Here is an 11858-nt window from a genome sequence, read left to right on the forward strand (position 1 = left end):
TAGGTTCATTAATTTAAGTTAATTTGAAAAACACTTTATGTGGCTGAGGCTACATATGTGTGTGTGTGTGTGTGTGTGTGTGTAACCTGGGGTTGGGGCGTGCTAGATGTGATGGGTTGAGGAGTGTGTGTGTGTGTGTGTAAGCTGGGGTTGGGGCGTGCTAGATATGATGGGTAGAGGAGTGTGTGTGTGTGTGTGTGTGTGTGTGTAAGCTGGGGTTAGGGCACATATGTGATGTGTGTGTGTTTGAGGGTATGAGTGTGTGTGTAAGCTGGGGCATGTTAGATATGATGTTTAAATCTGACCCCAGAGAGTCTTTTGGGCTTTTGTCTTACTTCTCCTTTTGCACTCGGGTCACGGAAACCAGCAGACACGCGCGCACGCGCACACACACACACACACACACACACACACTAACATACTCATCTGTCCTGTGGTATTCTGGTTCTAGCATCACAGAATCAGCAGTGGAGTCACAAAGACAAGAGAGAGGTGCTGGTGGCAACAGGTAACACACACACACACACACACACACACACACACACACACACACACACACACAATGAATACATCACCCATCTCTGGTGTATGTAAGTGGTGCATTTGTTTGTGTATATGTACTATACAGTTTTATGTGGGCTCTGTGTGTGTGTGTGTGTGTGTTTGTGTGTGTGTGTGTGTGTGTGTGCAGGGGCGCCGCCAGGGGGGGAAAGGTTAGGACGATTCTAAGGGCCCAGCACTGACAGGGGGCCCTAGGCTATCAATAATAATTTAATAGTATTGTCATGTGTAGGATTTTTGAATAAATGTTTCATTTGATCTGTTTAAATAAGGAAATTATATATGGTTTTACAAGTCAACTACTATTTTCACTGTAGGAAGATAATCTAAAGCGATTTCAAACACCCCTATTGTGGACTGTACCATTTTCAACCACCGTGGCGCTAGAACGGAGATAGAAGACGACTTCAGCAGTGTCAACATTGAGTGACAAAACGCTAGGTAAATTCCTCCAGTAGGCTAAATTCGTTTTGCTGCTGCTGGGTAAATGTATCTTGCTAGCAGACGTCTAGCTCGTTGAAAACCATGTCATCAAGTCATTACAACCGGCATTTATTAACGTTTTTACCCACCCCCATGTAATTCGAACTATGAGCAGGCTATCCTACCCCCCAATTCGCACTCTGCATAGATGCGTGCATTTTAGAAGTTGCCAAGTAAATTATGAAGTCTGGATATCACAAACGCAAGCAGAAGCAGAGAGCTAAGAGGGAGAAAAAAGGTCACTCGGTTTTTCCAAAAGAAAGGTAATTCACTGACACTGGATGCCATGACACAACACACTAGCTTGCTAACTGATAAAATAGATGATTTCATTTAGGCTAAACCTATATCAAAACAACAATTTTCAGTAGCCTAGGCTAAGAAGTGCAGTGTTGTTTTATTTAAACACTCTACGTTCATTGCCATGGGAGAACAGATGAATGTAATGTAGAAGGTCTGTAGGCTAAGTGTAATTTACAGTAGCCTGTAACTGAATGAACTTGAGCAATAAACTAGGCTATGCAAGATAAAATATTAGCCTACACGACTGCTGGTGCTAAGAACTGGTTTCTTAACTAATGAGGTGCCCTCAACATACACACTACAGATTCATCCTCAGGAATAGGACCCCAGCCCTCATATCAACCCAAATCCCAATTGAAGGAGGAGGTGAGCAATACAATACAATAATTAACTAGCCTAGTTATTCATCAAGGCAAACATTTGATCACATACAGTACAGTAAGTCAATAAAGACAACAATTGGAATACATGATTGACACCCTGATGATGTTTGCTGGAGAGCTCTGAAGTAGCCTATCCCCAATGTACAGAATGTTATAAATCCATATAAAGTGATGCTTTAGTCAAACCGCTAAGGACACCAATTTTCTTTGCGATTGAAGAATGTACATAAATAAATGTTCTTCCATAAATGTTAGGGGGAAGGAAGTATTTGACCCCTATGTTAAATTCCCATAGGAGCAGGAGGATTTTTTATATGTTTTTATTTTTAAAGGCCAGCTATTTAATGGATCTAGGATATTACTGTATGCATCCATGATAAAGTTCCCTTGGCCTTTGGAATTAAAATAGCCCCACATCATCACATACCCTTCACCATAGCTATAGATTGACATGGTGCTTTTTGCAGTAGGCCTATTAGCCTGTTTAATTTGCATTGAGCTCAATGAGCATCAAACAGGCTTATGATTGATTTTTACTCCTTTTTTTAATTAAGGCATTAAGATCAATTGTCAAATGATGATTTTATATTCCTCTTTTTAGGCAACTTTAGCATGGTATCAAATACATGTTCTGTATATATATATATTACTTTATTAATAATTATACTTTTTTTTTTTTTGAGGGGGAGGGGGGGCCCTAAATCGAAATCTTTCATGGGGCCCAGAATTTCTGGCGGCTCCCCTGTGTGTGTGTGTATGTGTGAGAGAGAATGTGTGTGTGTGTGTATTAGAGCCCGACCGATATATTGGCAGGCTGATATTAGGCATTTTAAAAAATATCAGCATTTATAACGGCTGATTCATATTTTTTTTTATTTTAGTTGAATAAAGGAAACCAAGAATATTGATCCTTCATTCACATTTCCAGTATTGTCATTATGTGGTTGTCCACCAGAGGGCGCATCTTTTCACTGCAAGACACTGTTACGTTGTAGGCTTGTTCACACCATCACATAATGAGAGACAAGTAACAGTTGTAAAGAATAGAACATTTATTGAGAAAAGTGTAATCAAAGTAAGTCAATTATACGTGTCTAGGGTATGTTGATGCAATGTTGTGCATGTAGGGATGTGGTCCGTGCATTGACTACACTAGACCTAAAGGGGTCATGGTTTGCACCCAGGTGCACTGACTACACTAGGCCCATAGGGGTCATGGTTTGCACCCAGGTGCACTGACTACACTAGGCCCATAGGGGTCATGGTTTGCACTCAGGTGCACTGACTACACTAGCCCCATAGGGGTCATGGTTTGCACCCAGCTGCACTGACTACACTAGGCCCATAGGGGTCATGGTTTGCACCCAGGTGCACTGACTACACTTGACCCATAGGGGTCATGGTTTGCACCCAGGTGGGCGTCACAACACGCATGCTGCTTGACCAGTTAGTTCAACTTCCTACACAACGACAACAAATTGCAGTTAGCGCATCATATTTGTCTAAAGTGGTTTGTGTGTTCATGGTAGGATGATTTTCACGTTTAAATGTAATTATAATTTCTTCTGAAGGCCTAAATAAATCCAAGAATGTTTATCGGACATGCTTGATTTTTACTGCTGTAGGCTAACGTTAATCTTAGAGCCACTGCACACAATGTTAAGTCCAAAGGTAAAATAACTTGATTGTTAGCATTGGTTGAGTGCTGGAGGCTAATTTGAATGATGTTGTATTTGTAAAACATAAATGGGGTTATACCGAGGATATTGATAGCAGCACTGTAATTGTCTCTTCCAATTGTCATCCCATTCATTTTCTGATCATACTAAGGGGAGCTAAATGAGTTAGCCATAGGCAGCGCTAACATTTAGCTAGTGGAATTTAGCCGGTGGAAGTAGTATGGTGTATCCTTAAAAACACTGGACTGGGTCAGTTCTGTTTGCTAAAACTATTTTGCTGTTGAGTCGTTCACCAACATCGTTCAGACTGTCCATGGTGGTCCTGTCAGTGCTGTCAGTGAGTGCAAACTGTTACATTAAGCTCACGAAGACGGGACACAAAATACATGTGAGCATATGAAACATGAAAGTCTTCTGAGCTAACATTAATTCCCAAACACTCACAGGCTCCTTTGTTGTAGTCTTACATTTTTTGCATTTCAACAAAGGTGTTTACACCAAGCAAGGAAGTGCATTATTTACAAAGGCTAAAAGTGAAGTAAAAGTAATGTTTTGTGCAATGGTGGTTATCAAAGGTGAAAAGACCATACAATACTTAAAAAATACTGCATAGGAATGTTTCATTAGGAAACCAGATAGTTAGACCATACAATACTTTAAAAAATACTGCATAGGAATGTTTCATTAGGAAACCAGATAGTTACTGCATAGGAATGTTTCATTAGGAGACCAGATAGTTAGGCCTATAGGAATGTTTCATTAGGAGACCAGATAATTAGGCCTATAGAAATGTTTCATTAGGAAACCAGATAGTTAGGCCTATTTACACGGATAATGCCCCACCCTCATCAAAAGTTTACGAGAGAACGTTTTCAAATTGTGTTCGTTAAAAATGACTATCGGCCGATATATCAGTGATATAATCGGCTATTGAAACTCTCAAATATGGATATCGTTCTGCAAAATCCCATATCTGTCGGGCTCTAGTGTGTATGTATGTAGGTGTGTGTGTTGATCATGTTTCTTCTTTGTAGAAATTCCTGCTGAGTATATTGACCCTGCCTCCATTGATCTCACTCCCCTTGTGAACACTCTCATCAACACAACAAACACAGGTAATAAACACACACATAAACACACACACACACACACACACACACACACAGGTAATAAACACATACATATGGCAGGTATTAAACATACAAGCACACACACAAACTACAAGACACTATTGTGCGACTTCCCTGTATGTGAAACTTCATATAGTCAGTATTTAAATGTGTGTGTGTGTGTGTGTGTGTGTGTGTGTGTTGTTAAGTAAGCCTGTATTTAAAAATATTTTGTATGTGTACGTACTGTATGTGGGTGTATATGTGTGTTGTTAACGTCATATAGCCTGTATTTGAATGTGTTTTGTGTGTGTGTGTGTGTGTGTGTGTGTGTGTATTTGTGTTGTATCTCGTTCTCTCTCTCCCTGTGTGTATGTATTTGAGTTGTATTTCTTTCTTTCTCTTTCTTTCTCTATCTCTCTCCCTGTGTGTGTGTGGTGTGTGTGTGTGTATTTGTTGAGCTAGGATCCCAACATCTTTTCTCCTTGCTGACTGTGACATCCCATAGTTCTTTGGCTTTACACAAACTCACACTGCTCCTCTACAACAGTAAATATACAAACTCACACTGCTCCTCGTATACAGTAAACACACAAACTCACACTGCTCCTCGTATACAGTAAACACACAAACTCACACTGCTCCTCGTATACAGTAAACACACAAACTCACACTGCTCCTCGTATACAGTAAACACACAAACTCACACTGCTCCTCGTATACAGTAAATACACAAACTCACACTGCTCCTCGTATACAGTAAACACACAAACTCACACTGCTCCTCTACTACAGTAAATACAGTAAACACACAAACTCACACTGCTCCTCTACTACAGTAAATACAGTAAATACACAAACTCACACTGCTCCTCTACTGCAGTAAACACCTCAATTTTCTACGACTCTTTCCCTTCATCACTTCATCTCTATCACTCCATCTCTCTCACTATATCTCCATCACTCCATATTTCTATCGTTCCATGTCTCTTCTACTCTCTCTCCATCCCTCTCTCTATCTCTCCCTCTCCACCACTCTCTCTCCATCCCTTATCCTCATCTGTATCATGCAGACAAATGGCTGATTGGAATTGATGTGTGAGTCTTTGCATGTTGTGTGTGTGTGTGCGTGTGCGTGTGTGTGCGTGTGTGTGTGTGTGTGTGCGTGTGTGTGTGTGAGTCTCTAATTTTAGGGATATTGCAGACAAGTTCCCCATGAGGTACTGTTACTGCGTGACCAATCAAACAAATGACCTCACAGGTAGGATGAACACGCACACACACATGCGCGCGCACACACACACACACACACACACACATGTACATACACACACACACACACACACACATGTACGTACACACACACACACACACACACACACGCACAAACACGCATGCACACACACACACACACACACACACACACACACGTACGTACACACACACACACACACACACATCTACGTACACACACACACACGCACAAACACGCATGCACACACACACACATACGCACTCACAAGTACACACACACACACACACACACACACACACACAGTTGTCCGCATGGCAGAGGGGGCTACATTTCACGTGTTGCTGGATTCAATAAAAACTAGGGCACACACACACACACACACACACACACACACACACACACACACACACACACACACACACACACACACACACACACACACACACACGTTGCTGGATTCAATAAAAACTAGGGCTGGGCAACGATTAAAAATGGCAATCGCGATTAATTGCATTATTTCCTTGGTTAATCATGATTAAGCGCATTGTTATACGCAAAACTCAATAATCGCATTATTATACGCAAAACTCAATAATAAATTCAAAAGTAGAGTATAGCACATTTTTATTTTAAGGCGAGACACGGCAGGTGAAAACATAGTTTTTTTTAACCCCGGTCAATTTTGAGATTTTGTGCTAGTTTGCTACCTTAGCATGTATTCTACCACCCTACTACAACAGCAAAGTCCGATTTGCACATTTAGGTGTTTATTTCACAACATTTTGTCTACTCGCGCCTATATATTTCTCCTAATTTCTATTGAGGTAGATTTGTGTCTTTATTATTCAATCATAAAAAAGTGAGCTTCAATTAAAAAAAAATATATATCTTCAATCAAAAAAACATTCTCTTCTGTCAAAGAAAACACATTCAATCAAAGAAAAATGTATTTGAATGCAAATTGAGACTCAAAAAATGCCTTTGAACACCTTTTTTCTTTGATTGAAAATGTTTTTTTTGTGATAGAAGTGAAAGTTTTTTTGTTTAAAGCAGCTTTTTTGATTGAAGTAATGTTTTCTTTGTTTGGGCCATAATATGGGTAGGACATTTGTGTCTTTATTATTCAATAGAAAAAGATGTTGCTTCAAAGAAAAAAACAAATCAATCAAAACCCCAACTTCAATAGAACTAAAAAAAAAAACTATTTCAAAAGTTTTGAAGTGTTTTTTCTTTTGATTGAATCATTTTGAGACAAACGTACCGCAATGCTCTCCCATTGGCAGACATATTTGACTGAAAGGGTCTAAACCAATCACGTCTTTCTGACCAACAGGTCCTGGCAGAGCATTTATGGTTGCCGGGGCAAGCCAGGGACTAGGCTAAAGAGAGCTGGGTGGAGTTGTTGGGAAGTATGAAGCATATTCTGTTAGATATTTAGATTACAAATATGCCTCATTTGCATATTTAAACATTACATTACAAAAAACTTGTAATATTTTTTTTCTTATGTTGATGTAAGTAATCAACTGGAGATGTTTCATAGTGATATCTGCTAGTTAAAAAATGTACCCTATTCACCTGTAGTGTCTCGCCTTAAAGGGACACTTCACCGATTAGCATTAAGCTTTGTATCTTTAGAAAACCAGTCATGTTTTTGAATGGCCGTGCATCACTCCCTCAGTTTGCCTTGAGACGGGAGAAATACCAATTTCAATGTTTGACTTCCTTCTTTCAATGATGTAAAAATCGTCATTTTACATAATTGAAAGCAGTAAGTCCTATATCTTTATCGAGTAGGTGAAACTACAAACGCTATCCTCATTTTTCCAAGAGGGGGCGCTAGGGATGGGACTTCACTTGCAGAAACTAAAATATATAGCCGCCATCTTTGTTGGAAGCTAAGCTAACGTGCTAGGCTCCTGGTCTGTGGAGAAAGCGGATAAGTAACTATGATTTAATATTAAATACTAATTAATTGAATACTGATATTGAAACTGATATGGCAAATGGGGATTCTGAAGATCTGGTATGTAAATTTGATGCATGAGATAACCTGTACGAGCCGTAATACAGCACAGAACAGGAGGCGTCCATCAAGGCCTGCAGCAAGCCTGGCTGTCAATTAGGAGGCTTTGCCCGGGCTGGCTCAAGCTAGAATGGACTAGCTCTCACAAGGTCAGTTATCCTAATGTTATTCACAAGTTATTGCACAAATAGTATTAGCGGTACTAAAACTAACTAAAGGTCGGGTATTCTAGCATATGTTGACAATTTGCGGGACATTTGACATAGAAATATGAAAAATTTAACGATTTTTTTTCGCTAATTCCTTTTGAAGAACAGCAACATTGATATATGGCCACAAGATTGAGTGCAACATAAAACAATGATTGTTTCAATTTTAGAATTGTTATTAATGGCAAAATGTTACATTAATGAGTCCTTCTGTGTACTTGTAGCTACTTCCTGGTGGGTGGCTTGGTAAGGCAGTGAAAGGCAGGGAATTCTGGGAGTTGTTGGCTTTTATCCACATGACCCAAAAGTACATTTTCCACTTTTTTGGTAAAGCCTTTAACAGTGCATGTAGTCAGGGCCCATATTCACAAAGCATTTTATCTTACCACTAAGAGTACTCCGCGCTAGAAGATTTTAGTTAGGAGTTTTCCCCTAAAAGTTATTCACAAAGCCTTTCAGACCTACTTTTAGTAAGGAGAAACGCCCACTCCTAAACTAAAAGTGAGTCTTCGTTGCTATGGTTGACGTCATTACTCATGCACGAGCTTGATGAAAGTGACCACCTTGATTGGCTGGTGATTATAACGCGGGAATGATGGCAAACCTCCCCTACTATGACGAGTTGAGTGACAGGTGTTAGGTCTTAGCTGGTGAGAATGCGTGCGCTATGTCGGGCTGTGAAGGATGGAAGATGATGAATAAATAGGCATAGCCTTAATGAATAAAGAGTAAAGCAAGCCTAGGCTTAATGAAACACTATGGACTGGAGCAGTATATTTGCAACATGTTTTAAATTAATCTGTATGAAAACACGTAGCCTATATTTGCAAAGAGGAGAAGCGATTTAATTTAATTAGGCACAATAAGACGTTACATTTAGTTTACATGCAATGGTGGTTTTGGTTGTCGGTGGCATTATTGCATTTGCATCCTTAGTTGCAATGCACATTTATTCCCTTGCATGACAGCGAGCTGCACTGCACGGTCATTTCAAAACATCGCGACGTGAAATGCCACTAAAAGTGGGTTGTGAATAGGTCTTAGTGAGTTAGAAGTCCTCTCGAGTTCTTTTACGCTGTCCTAGACTTAGGAGCTACTTTTAGGCTTAGAATGCTTTGTGAATAACTTTTAGTGAAAAAAATTAGGAGTCATAAAGTTAGGAGTGACACGCCCATTATTTTTAGGAGTTCCTCCCTAAATTCGCCAGTTAGGAGCTACTTTTAGCCCTAAAATTCTTTGTGAATACGGGCCCAGATCTTTCCATAGTGTTTCCATGTAGTATTACTTGTTGTAATAAGCCTATAGCCTAGGCTACATAATGTCAAAATATTTTTTATTTAAGCCTATAGATCATTAAGAAAACATAACAAACTAGAAAAGCACTCAGAGAGCGCAGACCTCCGCCTGTATTGTTCTTCCTAGGTTGTCATACATTTGAACCTAACTATTCAGATCGCCACCACGTGGCCATACCATGCCATTACACCCCTAAGCGAAACACATAAACGGCTCTGGAATCCCGACGGAATTACGGATCACTCCCAAAATGTAACCGTTTCTTCCTTGGGACATGTCTGACATTCGCCGAAGATTTTATCGAAATCCATCCATTACTTTTTGAGTTATCTTGCTAACAAACAGACAGATAAACAGACAGACAGACAGACGCCGGTCCCTGATGAAAACACAACCTCCTTGGCGGAGGTAATTAGTTGTTGTTTGTGTAACCCAGACATCAGCAACTTTAATTTTATACGACCAATCACTTCTCGTGGCTGCTCCCTGTCCTCACGGCTGCTACTTGTGCACTCGTTTGTGCTTTTTGGCGGCATGTTCATCAGGTCCCGGAGCTGCCTGAGCCTCCATGTCTACAATGAATGAAAATGAGCTAATTATCAATTTGCACGAGTAGGCTATGCTACACACATTTTCCCCATAAACATACAGGCCAGGCTTGTGCAAAATTCAGAATTTCAGTGAATGAATTTGAATTTGAATTTGCATTGGCTCCACCCCACAGGATGTTGAATTGAATTTGAATTGGAATTACAGGAAGTGGAATTATATTCACTGCAATTCAGAGAAATTCAATCTAACCAAATATCAGTATGAATGTGATGGTTTTAACACGTGTTCCTCTTCCAAATGGGAACAATTACATCTGAAACACTGCAAATGCAATACAGGTTCTATCATTAAGCATACATTCCCCTCTTGTTGAATAATTAGCAACATTTTCATTTCAAAGTAATCAAATAACACAACGTTGTGGTAATTACAATTATAATTTATTTACTTCACAGGGTAACATTGTTGCATTCAATGGTCAACAGTTCCTCAAATGTTTTATCATTGAGGCGGCATCGTTCTGGTCTGAATATCTTGACAGCAACACTAAATATCCTCTCAACAGGTGCAGAGGAAGCAGGTATGGCCAGATATTTACATGCAAGTACAGCAAGCTTTGGGAAACTGTTTTGGTTTTCTTTCCAGAACAGTAAAGGATCGGCACTCTATGGCAAACACGGTGTGCTCACGTAAACTGGGAGTTCATGTATGGATGCATCAATTGGCTCAGCAGTTGTTTGAGTCTCCATGTAAGAAAAGAGTCTGGGGCGTTTCTTTGTTTGAGTAGTCACATCAGAAGTGGCACTGACTTTTGGACAGACAGAATCAACTTTTGCAGTGAGGAGGTTTTCAATTGTGATCTGTTCTTCACCGTTACACCAGTCTAGTTTGAACCTCGGATCAAGTGTTGCAGCCAACTGAAAGCATTCCATTTCCTCAAATTTTGCAAGTCGACGCTCTAGTGCTGTTTGTAAGGTGGATACAAACTTCTTGTTTACAGTCATTTTTGCATCTTTAACTGCATGCCTTAGTCCTCTAATACAAGGAATCACATAGCTGGATGTTCCAGCTTTCTCTGCCTGACAGCGGTCAGCTCCTGAATTCCTGAATGTTCCTGAATGATTTTCAGTTCATACGCTGATAGCTGAACTGGACAGTGGAGCTCAGCAAGGACATCACTCGGAAGCTGAAGGACTGACCTCAGCATCTTCAACTGGTTATTTCCAGCGGGTGACATTAGCCGGTTGAAGCTTGAGTACTCCCTCCAGGACATCTGTAGCATGGGTGGATTTATGGCAAAAAGCCACAAGTTTCTGGACCTTGCCTAGGAGACTTTTTATTGGGCCAGCGTCATCTAAAGCATCACACAGTACCAGTTGGAGAGTATGGGCAAAGCATGGTCTCTCTGGTGGAAAGTACATAATCTCCTCTTCTACACTGACTACCTCTAGGTCACAGGCATCATCCTCCTCATCCTCACTCTCACTGTTAACATGCACTGGTGGGAACAGAGTGAATGCTTTTTATCATATTAGATGCATTGTCAGTTATGATGAATGACACCTTGTTCTGAATACTGTAATTCTCCAGGACATCATCATACACCTGGCAAATGTTGTCAGCTGTGTGTCTCCCTTTAAAACGCTGACAGCTCAGCATCACACTCTGCAAATAGAAATCAGAAATTAAATGGCCAGTTATCCCAAAAAATGACCTCATGGATCGATTTGACCATAAATCAATGGTCAGGCAAATATGGCCAGCTTTTGCCATCAGATTAGCCAGATGTTCCTTCACAGAATTTGAGCGTTGTGGGATAAGGCTGTCCCTGAGAGCTCTTCGGGTAGGCATGGTAAATGAGGGTTGGGCAAGTTGCAAGAGATTCATGAAATCCTTATTATCAACAGTAGAGAGGGGAGGGAGACCATTGGAAATAAATGTAACAATGCTGTCTGTCAGGGCCACTTGATGTGTATTGGTTGATGGCCACTTAGAAGTTGAT

This window comes from Sardina pilchardus, chromosome 2, assembly GCF_963854185.1.
Source record: "Sardina pilchardus chromosome 2, fSarPil1.1, whole genome shotgun sequence".
Lineage (NCBI taxonomy): Eukaryota > Metazoa > Chordata > Actinopteri > Clupeiformes > Clupeidae > Sardina > Sardina pilchardus.